This window comes from Ambystoma mexicanum, chromosome 6q (assembly GCF_040938575.1).
Source record: "Ambystoma mexicanum isolate Mex_15411 chromosome 6q, UKY_AmexF1_1, whole genome shotgun sequence".
In the NCBI taxonomy this organism is placed as follows: Eukaryota; Metazoa; Chordata; class Amphibia; order Caudata; family Ambystomatidae; genus Ambystoma; species Ambystoma mexicanum.
The window spans coordinates 784,630,311-784,644,885 of record NC_090937.1 but is presented as its reverse complement, the minus strand read 5'-3'; the positions used below and the strand labels follow the sequence as shown (position 1 = coordinate 784,644,885).

The 14,575-nt window shown below is 47.7% G+C and overlaps 1 protein-coding gene across 2 annotated transcripts in view; it reads right to left on the bottom strand.

Annotated features, from left to right (window-relative positions):
- The window catches only part of NPY2R (neuropeptide Y receptor Y2), a 362,214-nt gene extending 348,753 nt beyond the window's left edge, over nt 1-13,461 (bottom strand). Inside the window, exon 1 of one of the 2 annotated variants that reach the window (XM_069631316.1) lies at nt 12,418-13,461. The gene's annotated coding sequence lies outside the window, so the exon portion shown is untranslated. Of the gene's footprint in view, nt 1-11,417; nt 11,736-12,417 lie in introns of those variants that run through there. The other variant, XM_069631317.1, reaches the window with a different exon arrangement.
- Nucleotides 13,462-14,575: the final 1,114 nt, after the last annotated feature.

Here is a 14,575-nt window from a genome sequence, read left to right as displayed (position 1 = left end):
AGCAGAAAAGATGTTGTTGCTGACATTTAGGAGAGCAGACTCAGTAGAGTGCATTGGTCATAAGCCAAACTGAACAGGATCCTTGGGGTTGTGTGTGTCAAGAAACTCAGTGAGTCCGTTGAAAACTACACGCTCTCGGATTTTGGAATAGTGAGGTAGAAGAGAGAGAGTATGAAAGATGCCAGGACAGTTAGGATCTAGGTCAGGTTTCTTAAGGATAGAAATGACAGTGGCCAACTTGTAGGATGATTAAAAAGTGGGACTGTCAAGAGAGGAGTTGAAGAGGGAAGTAAGATATGGAACAACATGGGGAGCTATGAGTTTCACCATGTGTTGGGATTGATGGTTGATGGGTCCACATGAAGGGTTAGTCTTGAGGAGAAGGTCAAGAGTCTCATGAGGTTTAATGTGGGCAAAGGAAGATTTTGTCGCAGGAGAGGAGGGTAGAGCTGGTGGAGAAAACTGAGCAGATGGGGGCCTAATTCGCAAGGGAATTTATTATGTTGGAAAAGTGAGTAGAATTCCCCAAAATTAAAAAAAGATATCTCCTCTCCATCCACCATTTTTATTTTTGTCTAATTAAGTCCCAGAAAGTGGTGGATCGTGGAGGTATCAAAATATATTGATTTAAAATTAACTGAGATCACAGTTCAATCCAACTTAAAATAATGTCTGAATAATGTGCGGAATGACATATATTATTTATTTTATTTTGTATTTATAGTAGTGCGCAAAGCCTGTGGGAATCTATGTGCTGATACATACAGATGAAGAAATAAAAAGGTTACATACAGTGAGCTTAAAGGTGAGACTGGACTACGGCACTGTTCCTCCTGCTTCTGCCTCCCATCACCATGGCCCACTGCTCATCCTGCTGCCTTGGATCTCCTCGCCTCCTACTTCCCTTCTCTCAGGTGTGAGACTTCTCTGCTTGGTGCTTCCCGCCTGGTCTGCTGCACCCCTCCTACTGCTTGTAACTCCCTCCGTTGGTTCATCCTGCTGCCTTGGAACTCCTCGCCTTCTACTCACCTCTTTTCTCCGGTGTGAGCCTTCTACGCCGGGTGCTTACCTGACTGGACTACTGCGCTGCTCCTACTGCTCCTGACTTCCTCTACTCTGACTCTTTAGCTCATCTAGCTGGGGCTGATTTCTGCAAACCCTCTCCCTCACCATCTCGGGACTGCCTGCCTACTGCGACCTGCCTTGTTGTCGTGGGTCCTGCTGGTGCGGTGCTTGTGTTGGCCTGTGTTGTGCCACCGTCCCTCTGGCCCTAGCACCCTCCCAACTGGCACACACACACATCTCCAACAGCATCTAGATCACTGTTAGTCTCTGTGCCTGCCCATCTCCTGTGGCCTGCCTCTACACCTACCTGGTCTTACTGGCCTATCATCTATGTTCTCCTGACTGCTGGCCTCCACTACCTCTGGGCCCGCCTCTGCCTCCCTCAGTGGCCTATCACCTGCAGCCCCTCTATATCCTGTGGTTGCCTTTCAACCTTGACCTGCCTTCATTGTGACCCCCACCCGGAGCCCGCTCCCTGCACTACTCCTACCACAACTCAGCCCCCCAAGAACTCGTCCTACCACCCTGTGACTCTGCCTACCCTTATACCCCCACCTTGTCCGCCTCCTAAACCTCTCCCAGCACCCAGTGACTCTCCTCAGCTCACTCTGGACCCTCTACCCCCCTGGCTGCTCCCCCTTATCCCCCCTTGCTGGTCACTTCTGGTACTTTTATTATCTGCCTTGACCTTCTCTACCTGTGCAACACCCAGTGACCCTCCCTACCTGCTGCATTCCTCCCCCCTTTCTATGCCCTTACCAGTACTGCTTCGCTTGCCCCCCTTTGCCCTTCTATTTTTATCAACTCCTTGCCCCACACAGTGAGCTGCAACTCCTCTGAAGCCATGCTCTACTGCTCCTCGGCGTACCCTTCTCCTGAGGCCCCCTAATCCCCCCTTCTTTCCCATTCCCTTCTCCCCTCTTGCCCCCTGACCTCCATCTCCCAACTTGCCCCGTTCTGCCTCCTTTTCACTTGTTACTCCCCCACTTTTCTCAGTCCACTCCCTCCTCCTCGCCCTATGACATGCGTGTTCCCTTTCTCTACTCTCCTCTTCCTCCTTGTTTCTCGCTCCCTTCCACCTTCCCTCACCATTAATTTTTCCCCCGTCTACTATCCCTTTCCCTTATCTTCATGCCCTTCCCCTTGCTCAACCCCTCCCCCAGCTCCCGCCATCCCCCTTCTACCCTTCCTCGACATCCCAATCTCATTCATGCCCCTATCTTTGAACCCTCCAGTTTTATCAACATTGCCATCGGGAACGCAAGATCCCTCTGAAATAAGACTGCAGCTGTTCTGGACATGTTTATGCGACTTAACCTTCAATTCCTCTGCATAAAAGAAACTTGGATCCCCCTTCACAACTTTGCTGTACCTGCCTCTCTTTCCAACTCCTCCTTCTCTTTCTCTCATGTCTCCTGCCCCTCTGGTCGTGGCGGTGGCCTTGGTCGCCTCTATCATCCTAACTGTCACCCCCCCTCCAACTCCTCTTCCTATCTTCCCTTCCTTTGAATATCTTTACAAATACTTTACTTCCCCACACGCTATCTCTTTTCTAATAATCTGCAGACCACCTGGCCCTCTCTCCTCCTTCTATGATGACCTTGATCACCTTCTTTCCCTCATCTCCCTCTCCCCCTCTCCCCTTACTGTTCTCGGGGACTTTAACCTTCATCTCCCCTCTTCTCATCAACCATCCCCTCTTCTTTCCATTCTTGACTCCTACTTCCTCCCTCTACTTTCCTCCCTCCCCTCCCTACTTCTTTAACCTCTCTGTCCTCTTCTATTTCCTCCAGCCTTCATCAACTTCACCCCCTCTCCTCTTTCCGCCATTGCCGCAAACCCTCCCAACCCAGGCTTTCCCCTCATCTTCTGTCCATGCGCCACCTCCTCCATCACCTTGAGCGAGGTTGGCTCAAGCATCGCTCTCCTGCTAATCAGGCCTCCCATTTCTCATACCACTATCTTTACGCTTCCTGCCTTAACTCAGCTAAACGTTCTTACTACTTTAACCTCCTCCAATCACAATCCTCCCATCCACATTGTATTTTTCAGACCCTCTTTTGTCTTCTCACTCCACCTACTCCCGACATTTCCACTACCTCTCCCCTCTCGCCATCCGATTTTTCAGATTTTTTCTCCTCTTAGATACTCACTCTGCTTCAAAACATTCTTAGTTCCCCTTCCTACTCTCCTCCTACCCCCTCTCTTACTGCCCCTTCTTCTTACATGTCCAACTTCTCCCCTATTACTCCTTCTGATGTTTCCCTCCTCCTGTCCAAAAGCCACCCTACTTCTACCCCCTCTGATTCCCTCCCCACACCGCTTATTTCCAAAATCTACCCTCTTCTCATCCCTTACCTCGCCTCCTTCTTCTACATTTGTGTCTCCACTGCCACCTTCCCTTCCTCCTTCAAACACGCTACTATTATCCCTATCCTGAAAAAAACATCTACTAACCCTCTCCTTACTTCCTACTTTTGTCCAATCTCTCTTCTACCATTCCTTTCTAAGCTTCCGGAACACTTAGTCTACACTCAACTTTCAGCTTTTGTATCCAATCTCGCTCTTCTAAATCTGGATTCCACCCTAAACACTACACGGAAACTGCACTCACCTCAGTTTTTAGTTCCCTCCTTACCGCTTGCAATTCAAAGTAATCCTTTGCCCTCGTCCTCCTTGATCTCTCTGCTGGCTTTGATACCGTTGATCACCCCTTACTCCTTAAAACACTTTCCTCCTTTGGTCTCAAAGGCCCTGTTCTCAACTGGTTCTCCTCCTATCTCTCCATTCTTTCGCTGTCTCTTGGGGCGGTCGTACCTCCTCTACTCTCACCCTCAACTTTGGTGTTCCCCAAGACTCTGTACTTGGCCCTTTCCTTTTCTCACTCTACACTTCCCTTCTTGCCCCTATCATCTCTTCCTTCGGCATCTCTCACCATTTCTATGCTGATGACACCCAGCTCTTTCTCTCTTTCTCTTCTTTCACTCCTGACATCCACCTTAATTTTTCTTCCTGTCTCTCTGCTATCAGAAACTGGATGTCATCTCACTTTCTCTCCCTCAATACTGATAAGACTGAAGTTTTATTCTTTCCCTCCAACACTCTTCGCCCTCCCTCTACCCATCCATTCATTCTCTTTCCCCCTTCTAATCTCCCCATCTCTGCCTCTGCTGGGAATATTGGCCTTCACTTTGACTCCTCCCTCTCCTTTACCAACCACATTTCTCTTACCTCTTGCGCCTGTCGCTTCCACCTCTTCAATGTTTGTAAAATCGGTTCCTCCCTCACCTTTCATGCCACTAAGCTCTTAATCTCTTCCCTCATTTTCTCTCGTCTTTTCTATTGCTCCACTCTCCTCTTAGGCCTCCCCGCCTCTCACCTGGCTCCCCTCAAATCCCTCTATCACTCTGCTATCCATACCTTTTGTCTTCTCTCTCCTTATGATTCAATTTCCTCTTCGCTTTCTTACCTAGGCTGGTTTCTCTTTCATTCTCAACTTAAATTCAACTTAGTCTGTCTCGTCTTTAAATCTCTTCATGATCTTGCCACCCTACCTTTCCTCTCATTTTACGCTCCCTCTCAGCCCCTCAGATCTGCAGATCTCTTCCTACTCAATGTTCCTCCATCCCCTTGTGCCCGTTCTCGTTTCCGTTCCTTCCAGCTCCTTGTCCCTCTACGCTGGAATACTCTACCTATCTCTATCCGCTCCATCTCCTATTACTCCTCCTTCTGTTCCTCCTTAAAAGCTCATCTTCTGCACTCCCCGTCCTGTTAACCTTGCTTCTCTCTTACTCCTCCTCTATTTAGCTTCTCTCATACATTCCTATGCAAATTGTTCTTTATACTGTTTTTGATGGTTCGTCTCATGTTTTTCAATTAAGCTTCCATTTTATTCTAATGTATTCTTGCTGTTTAATATAAAGTGCTATATAAACCTATTAAAATACAAAAAATACAAAATATTTCCTTTGCATAAAGCTGGGGATCAACTTTGGCTTGATTTCACCTTATATTAATTTACTTATATTAATTTACTTAAATACACTTGAGTTTTGATCAAACGGTCTATTTCTTGCACGGAATTGTGGGGTAGGACTTTATAATCACGGAGCAATATATCAATGTTCCCACACGGCGTAATATCCATACATTAGTTAAAATATATTTTACAGGTAATACCATAAAGGGGGGCTCACAGCCAGCAAACAGTGACTTACCAAAATGGCTGCTCCCAATACATCAAATGTACACACTCCATACCTTCCTGAACTAACACCATTCTGGCCGCACCAATCACCCATTATCAATAAAAGCACCAATTGGGAGCTATGGCTCAAACTCCTCAATAATCAATTGAAAACGACAGAACAAAATGATTTTACCACATAGCAACCCCTCTTCCACTTTATTGAGTGTGAGAAATTCGACCATCCGCACGGTGGGTCTGAACTCGCCTGGGCTTTTTGGAAATGTAATATGAAATTGAATACCAAAACAAGTACATGAGTGCCTGAGTATGTTATGCCAACACCTGTCAAATTATGTAAATAGCCAGGCATTTGATGGAAAACGATGGCAATTGTTTGTGCACAATGGCATTTGTAGCAATTGTGTGAGTACATGAATTGGCAATGCTAATAGTTGGTATATGATAGCAATACATTTCATGTGTTGCGAGTACCAGAGGATACGATGGCAATAACTGGCAAATGATGGTAGCTCCTGGCAACGGCTTGTACATGTTGAATGACTGACAAAGGACTACATTTTTCCCACAGAAAAGCTAAGACTACTTATTTACTATGCTTGTTTTGTAATAGTATTACAGCTAAATTTTAAATGCAAATCATCTGATTTGCAATAGTAACATCATCAAGTAAGTATTGTGGACCCAAATAGTTATTGACTTGAAGCGGAGTAGGGCCTTATTTTTCCCTTAGAACCTTCTTCAAATCCACCATTGGTGAATAATTACCTCATAATGCCAGTCCCCAATATAAAACTGCTCCATCAGCATCACTTATATGATCTGAGAACAGGCATGTGCAGTGTACATTTATGCCGGGCAGGCATGCTAAGCTTCAGGACATTATTATATGAGTTTTCACCATCACTGGGTCCCTCTTGACCAAGATCCAGTGTGGGCATTTGTGACAAATCAACTTCTGGGGCACCAATGGTCCAGGGATGAATATTGGTTTCTAAACCATCAATCAACCTCACACCTCTAGTACACCAGAAAGGATACAAACAGATTGGAATACAAGTGAATTATAAGACCTCCTTGTCCAATTTTGGTAACTTGGACGAACGGCAGGCTTATCTCTGCAAGGTTGTGGATCAGTAGTTAGTTGCAACACAGCAAAAATACAATTATTACCCAATGATAAAAGGGACTGTCCAGTCAAGGTTGTATACAAATATCTACTTTATTATTACTACAACAGAAAGTTCAAGCACACTACAATTACAACCCACACTTTAAAGGAACACAGAGGACAGACAGTTTCACAAAGGAAAGGGATGCACTCTGGATACTGAGAAGAGGGTAGTTGTTAAAGCAATCAATCTTACTGTTCATGGTTATTTGGTTTCAAGACTAAAGGGGCAAAGGGTCGTAACTGTCTCTGGGGGCCTTTAGAGAAGGACCAGGGGGGCAGAACCACAATGTACCTGGTGCTGAAGAGGTTTTTGGTGCTCAACAGCAGCGAGGCGGTTTGAGGGTGCTTTGCAGCCCGTGAGACAGAGTTAGTGGCGGGAGACAGCTGCGGGTACCACGCGGTAGGCAGTTTGGCAAGCGAGGCTGGCTGGACGTCTGCAGGCTGTCCAGCGCGGTGGCTCGGGCCAAAAATCGTTGTCTCTGTGCTGGTTGGCGGATCTGGAATGCTGGTCGAGGCATCTTAGACGGCTCTGGGGACTGCAACATGTCGCCAATCAGCGGTGCAGCTGGATGCGGTTCGACGACTCAACTGTCTCAAAATTGTACTTAAAAAGATGGACGAAGAATGATGCTTGTGTAGCTTTCCTCTTAGCTTCTTTGCAGGGCTCATGTCCTTTAAAGGAGGACGGCCCAAAGCTCAGGAGGGTGTTAGAAGGCAACGGCTGTGTCCTTTGTCCAGAGGCTCTCTGGCACTTCCCACCTAGGAAGCTTGCTGCTGTCAGAAACTAGCAGGGAATGCTGTGTGCTGTCTAGGTAATGGTTCTGGAGCTGCTGGGCGGGTCCTCTGAGTCTGGTATCTCCCTCTGTTCCCTGGGAGATGTTTAGGGGAGGGATGTTGGTTCCCTCTTGGAACTCCTGGCCTTCCTTCACTGGTGGAAGATGTAAGGAAGATTGTACCTTCAGCTCGGGTTCAAATGAGTCCTTCTTGTTACTCTTTGCAAAGTCTTCAGATGATATGATCAATGAAGGGCTCAGCCCACTTTTAAAGGCAAATGGGGCCCAGGGATTGGTGTAGGCCAAACCTAGCTTAAGTGAGCCAATCCTGGGTCTCCACCATCAATCTTCAGTGATGCTTCAGATCAGAACCAGGTTGCTTGGAAGCAGACAGGTGAAGGATGACAACATATACATCTAAGTCCTACCCATCTTCCTGTCCGCTGTACATCAAAGTATCTCCCTAATTAACTGAGCCCTAAGCAATGCGTGATCACAACATGGGCCTCCTTTAAAGTATGGAGTTGCAGGCAGATTTTTGTCTCCTACAATTCACATACTTCTCTGCTCTAAAAGGAGTGGTTCCAGACAGGACATTCACTGCCGTTTCATAAGAAGGAGGTGTGTTAGTACCAAGTTGACACATTGCATTACAAAGAGGTGTTGGAGTCTGGTCTCCATTGTCACTTCCTGCACCCAGGCCTTCCCTGAAGCCTGCTAATTAACATTCTTCAGTATTTGTCATCACCAGCAAGGTTTGACAATGCAGATGCAAATACATGGTGCCTTGAAATGCTAATCAGGCTGCCCACGGCCAAAGGCTTTTTATGTATCCATGGCTGTCACGTGTCTGCTACACATGACAGGGGATCGTGGCGCTGGTAAGCTGTGAATACATAACTATTTTTCTGCTGTGTGGTGAGCATGGAAAATATGCACAGGAATGGACCCATCATTTATTCTTTTAAACAAACAAAAGAAAGCCCAGGCAAGCGCACTCTTCCCGTGCAGATGGTTGAATTCCTCACATTCCCATTTATAGTGTGCTTTTATGACAAACAGCACACTGACAGTGAAATTGTGCGACCAACCACCTTTCACCAACCGTGCTCACTGGATGCAGTGTGTGACATGCTGCACATGCCTTGCCACTGCTGCCAGGACAACTCCAAGCTGAACATTAAAGGAAAATGAAAGAAGACTATAAACAGATATGGTGCTCATCAAAGCCCACTCACGTTATTGCTGGGAGACTTCATCTTGCTGCATTTGCCTGATCCCACACGAAGCGGGCCTATGCTACTTAGACCATTCAACCAGAAAGATGTCATTGCATTCTTGTTGCACAACTCTCAGCTCTGACAACCAGGCACAAATACAAATGCACTGCTCACTGCCATCTTGCCCAAACCCCAGCTCTGCAACGCATGCAGACAAGGCTGTTGCACTGTGTGTTCGGAAGATCCATATGAAAGTCGAATAAAGCAAGTACACACCCAACTCCCCACATTGTACCCTTGACTAATGCACCCTTAAAACAGCAAAGGCACTATCTATGTTTTTTTATTTTGTATTCATAATTTCAGGGACTAAAGGAATTAGCTTCACAGTGACTTAAGTAACTCTGTTTCAGGCTTACAGGCTGCCCCGAGCTCTGGCAATTAGGTAGTGCCAACACACCTAGCTCACGGACATCAGCGGTCCAGCCCCATATGTGGCTCCTAGATGCTCAACCAATAGGCAGCCCCGTAACCTTGTCCCAGGGGTGACCCTTAGTTTTGCAGCCCACCAACAGCTCCAGGGGTTTAACTTACAGACATCTCATAGACTGTCATTTCACAGCCAACCCACAAACAGAGCCCTACCTAAATTAGGCCCCTTGGTGAAAGCATTTGAAAGAAATTGATGCAACCATGAAGAGGGGCTCACGGTGACTTACCAAAAGGTCTGCTCCTATACTTCATCACATGTACACACTCCATACCTTCCAGAATTAACACCATTCTGGCCCCACCAAACACCTGATACCAATAGTAGCACCAGGTGGGAGCTGTGGCTCAAACTCCTCAATAATTGAAAGGGACAGAACAAAACTATCTTACCACATAGCAACCCCTCTTCGACTTCACTGATCACGTGCGTTTTAGAATGCAGAAAAACTGCCACAGTGAATGAGACAGATTAGTGGGACCAGGCATATACTGGAATGATCCATTGATTGCCATCATAGTAGACCATGCTTGTTGACAAACACAAAGGCATGCAGCATACATTATCTAGTGATGCTACACTCTGCGTCCCTGTGGGTACAAAGTGACTGGTATGAACATTTGATTCAGCCTAGCCTTCTCACTCAGGCTGGAATCCAACTACCTGAAATGTAGAAAGAGCCAGAAGAAGCGACCGTCCGAATAAGCTTCCTGCAATGAATACGTTTACCGAGTCAAAGTCAATAAACACACAGGAACTCTTCTCCATGCAAAGTACGCAATGTGTTTCCACAAATATGCAGTTCCCTGCCTAGAGAGCTGTTCCTATGCCCACATCATATCAACAAAGGTTGAACTCACTCAATATACTTACAGACTGAGGAACCTCGCGACATGCCACTTACCAATTATGTGTTTCGCCCCTTTAGCCCTCCCATATCTATCCTAAACATCTCGAAGTGTACCCCAGAACTTATTTAAAACTCAAAAAAATCAATAAAGTAAAGTGTGCAACCCATGCCTGAGCAAGTAAGGTATCATTGACACCAGTATCCTGCGAGGACGTGCCCACAGACAACCTGCTGTCATCGAAACACAACTGAAACCCATTACGGCTCATGCAGACTTGCTCAATTGCGACACCACCAGCAAACAACCCACAACACCAACCAAGCAAGACATCAAACCTGACAGAAAACGATGAGCCAATCCACTTCCGACACCACAGTGACACTGCGGTGGATCATGCACACTCCCCACCACTCGCATCAGAGGATCCCGTCCAGCTTTGGTAAGCTTAATCACTGTGCCCCGGTCCCCCACCCCCTCTGCACATCAGTCCACACAGCCACTGGGAACCACAGACAAGTTGATAAAATAGAGAACGCAGCCCCTGACACGGCAGCTTTAGACCAAGCCAACCCACCCTAAACCACCAGTGTGCTGTTCCCCATTGGACAACCTGTACATCAAATCCTTCTTCACTTTGTCAATCCACATCCAAAATGTGATGGGATCAAGAAAAAAAAAGGATAGTTGGCATGATTTACGGCCATGGGCGCAATTTTAGGCTAGGAGAATGGGTGTTTGCCGTTTGCACCCCCCCCCAACTCTTTCAGCACACCATTTTGTCCCACTCATTTGGCAGGGGCCCCTTTCATTTAGATATCATGCCCCCCCTCCCAAAACATTTTACAAAGTGACCCCACTGTTTACAGGACAGGACACAACAACTGCCATCACACCACCATTACCTCCCTAATCTGCCCAACTGCTTCTCTACACTAACTTTACTTGCCAGACCCTAAGGCCTGCATATACCACGTGGGAAGCACAATAGTGTATACCCACAGGCTAGGGGGACATGCACCAGGGCAAAAGACCACGACATATTCGGCTGATCTTTCCCACGGAGCGGGCGTGCACCTCTTGTCTTGTCATGATTCCAGCCAAAATTGCATTGAGAGAGTAAGTTGATGATATTGCATTGGTTTCATGCAATATCGAGCAAGCAAATGGCAAAGCACACTGAAATTGTGGACCTACAGCAAATGTAGCAACGCCTGTCCTCGGACAACGTGATTTATTTCAGTAATGAATGAGAAGCATGAACGAGCGGAAGATAGAGCGCCTCGAAGCAACGAATGCACACCTAGTGACTGTCAGTGGGCAGATTTTCCATTGTGTGTGGTCATAAATTATCGGGGAATGGTCTACGCAGATCCCGGACACACACAAACTCATATCAATGCTAAAGGTCAAAAATCCCATCGTGCACTGGAGGGGAAAAGGGAGTCCAGGACTTGGATTACAAGAAGGAAGGGGGACCCCAAATGAATACATCAAAGGCGAAAATTAATAGTTGCACGTTTAAAAAAAAAAAACAGTTTAAGAAGCAGTAATGTTCGAGTGTGGACGCTAACAGCCTACTGAGGAGTCCGCGCTCATAATTCCATTATTATTAAGGGCGTTATTACCACAGCACTGACCGTTTTCTTAAAGTGGAGAAAGAGCTGGCGAGTTTAAACGTGCTTCATGAGGGCCAGTTAGGTGCTTGAAGTATGTTGAGCGTCAGCGAGTTCCTGATCTCATCAGCGTCTCTTGCTGACCGATTTCGTCAAGGCGCTATTTAGGAAATCTCGCCCTCTCCACAGGAACGTGGTAAAGTAGCATCCATGTGGTAGCAGAACATCAAGGCCGCGCCTGCTTCGGGGTGGGGATTAACCCTTGCACGGTCGCTGGCTTGCTTTCATGCAACCCCTCAGTTTACTCAGCTTCACTGGTTCCTCCAATCCCAATCTTATGGCGAGCTCGCCTGCTTCATCGCATTTGCCCAATACACCGGGTATCAAATCCACTGGAGCCCGGCTGTCCGAGTGCACGGCACAGCAGAGGTGGGGGCACAGTAGCCTGCGAGGCGCACTCTGGATCAGCCTAGCTCCAGTAGCTCCTTCCTGGAGAGCTCTAGCCCCGCCTGGGGTACCTGCGAGACGGATCCCTCTCCATTCACCTGACGAGTATTCTCATCCCCCCACCCCCCAACCCGCACGGAACCGGGTAGTCGCCTTGCTTCTATCACAGACCACAAAATGGCCCTCGCTCATCCCATATGCCCCCAATAGCGTCTTTCCCTGCAGGCGTGTAAGACTCGTTGGCTGTCAAAGTGTGCATCGATGTCTGATCTTGTGGAGACTATGCCGCAATTGTGCATGTTCTAACCTTAGCTTGTTTAACCAATTAGAAGCCTATTGGGGCGTAGATAGATCTGGTGCAGAATAGTGTGACAGAAAAACACGCCTCACGGTGATAACAAGACTGTCATACACAGTAGAGAGTTTAAGATCACACGGTTCTTTAAGAGGGTGTTATTCTGATAAAGCAAGTGCGCACTAGACAGACCTTATTCGTGCTAGTAGAGAAATGAACTCGGTCCCCTGCACCAAGACCGTCGCTGCCCTATTCAAATAATGCCAAGACATCAGAGCTCACCTGCCTAGAGCGTTGTAGGGATGTCCATGGCAGCGTCAGTTCCTGGCATCTTCGGGTGCTTCGCATTACGCTCCTGGTAACGGTCGCTTAACTTGTGGTGTCTCTGTGAGCGCTAGCTCTCGAAGCACTCGCTCTTCACTCGTCTTTATGGGCGTGGAAGTGAGAAACTTCCTCAAAGTCGTCAACCTGCGCCCCCTGCCACTTCTCACAGGTGCGCAGAGAGGTGCAGCGGAGCGATGAATGTGGCGTTCTCCGGGGTCCCCGGGCGTGAGTGCCGGCCCCACGAGCGATATCGCCTCTGGAAAGGCGACGTGTCACACGGGAGGAGTTCCCATCCCGCAGCCTCTCCTCCTGGACACCAATCCCTCTGAGTGAGAGCTCAGCTCGGGACGACCCCCCCTTGCCTCTGGGAATTGCGACGAGAGCCCCTTCGCAGAGGATGTGCCAGAAACGCCTGCTCGGCGAAGGTGTATTGCGGTGGAGGAGAAGTGCGGGGGAGGACGGCAGGAAGAGGGTGGCTGCCGCGACTGCACCCAGAGGGTTCACCGCGAGTAAAGCCCGTCGCCAGCTCGGGAGGGACCTCCAACGCATGGCCCGTTCAGTGCTTGAGCGAGCGCCACGCTTTGTCCTAATGTGCTGCTGCCATATGAGTGTGGAGGAGTGGGTGGCGAGGAGGAGCGGCAGGGACATGATCCTCTGTCCCAAGGCTCCGGCATCGCGCGGCTAGGAGACAGCAGCGTTAAACCGCTTCGGCCAGAGGAAAGGAGACCCTTGGAAACAGCACAACTTTCGCGGCCACCCTCCCTGCCAGATGAGCACACGGAAGAGCACTGGTGCACAAACTGCAGCCGAGAAGCAGGCCGCCTTGTCAATGACCCCCAACCTGGTCACTGATCAAGATGTGGTGGCAGCAAGTAACACGAGCCTTCTCACAAACGCTGACCGCAGGAAACAGTAGGGCACACATCAGAAACGGTTTAGTCGCGAGGAGCAATTATTTCCCATTAGACAACACCGGAGTCTCGGGCACCTGCACGATTGTATGAGTGTGGCGAGAGCGTTGCAACCATGCACACATGAACCCGGTAATACAATGATAGGGTACATCAAAACCCAGGTCACTCATTAGCGTTCTGTGCCATGTTCTAAACACACACCAGAGTATCTGTTATCTATACAAAGCAGAGTATCCTGGGAGTTAACGTCTTGTGTGGGATATGTGCGCGTTGTGTTGTTTGGTAAAAATGTGTATTATTATTATTATTATTATTATTATAATATGTATTGTTATTATGGTATTTAATGAGCACGGACCTAGCTTTGAGGAGCAATGGAGAGCTTTAAAGAGGTGTACACCGGGGTGTACAATATTTTACAGATGCATAGCACAGCGCTTTTCACGGGTAATAGCAGAACAGATAAAGGGGAGGGTAGATACAGAGGGGGACAGATACAGAGGGGGCAAAGGAAGCGTACAGCTGTACCGGGTGTTTGGTTTCTTGTTTGAATGAGCAATATGTATGCGGTGAAGTTGTTCGACCGGTCTATGTATTAGTTAATATGTAGGCGTGCATGTTTACAGGTCACGATTGTTTTTATGAGTCAGTGAATTATGTGCGTGCGTGTCTGTTTACATGCACGTGTGTGTATTCATATCAATGTTGCGGCACCGTGGACGTGCGTGCTGAACCATCTGCATCCAAGCACACACGTTAATTCGGAATAGGTTATTTTCCAATGCAAGTATAGATTTCTGTAACATGCCATCACGACCTCATAATTCCCTTTCACCAGACGGAGGCTCGATTGAGTCCAAGAACCTAACATTAAGCAGCAGATTCAAAGTTGGGGTGGGGAGGGATGGGGTGTTGGGCAGATCGGACAGAACAACGTTCACGCTGCATTTTATTAGAATTTAATATCGATCTCGGCGTATAAATTCCACACAAGAAGGTTTTAAGAAAATATCAAAGCATGTAACAGGCCATTGACAGTTTAAACGCACACTCAAGAACAAGCATTGGATGATTAAATCTTCTGCTGACCCGAAGATGTGCACAGGGAGCAAAGGCATCTATGTGTCATGAACACATCTACAGCACAGCTCGGCTCATCGGTATTTCCGTGATAAAAGTAAACTGACGCATGTATACAGTAT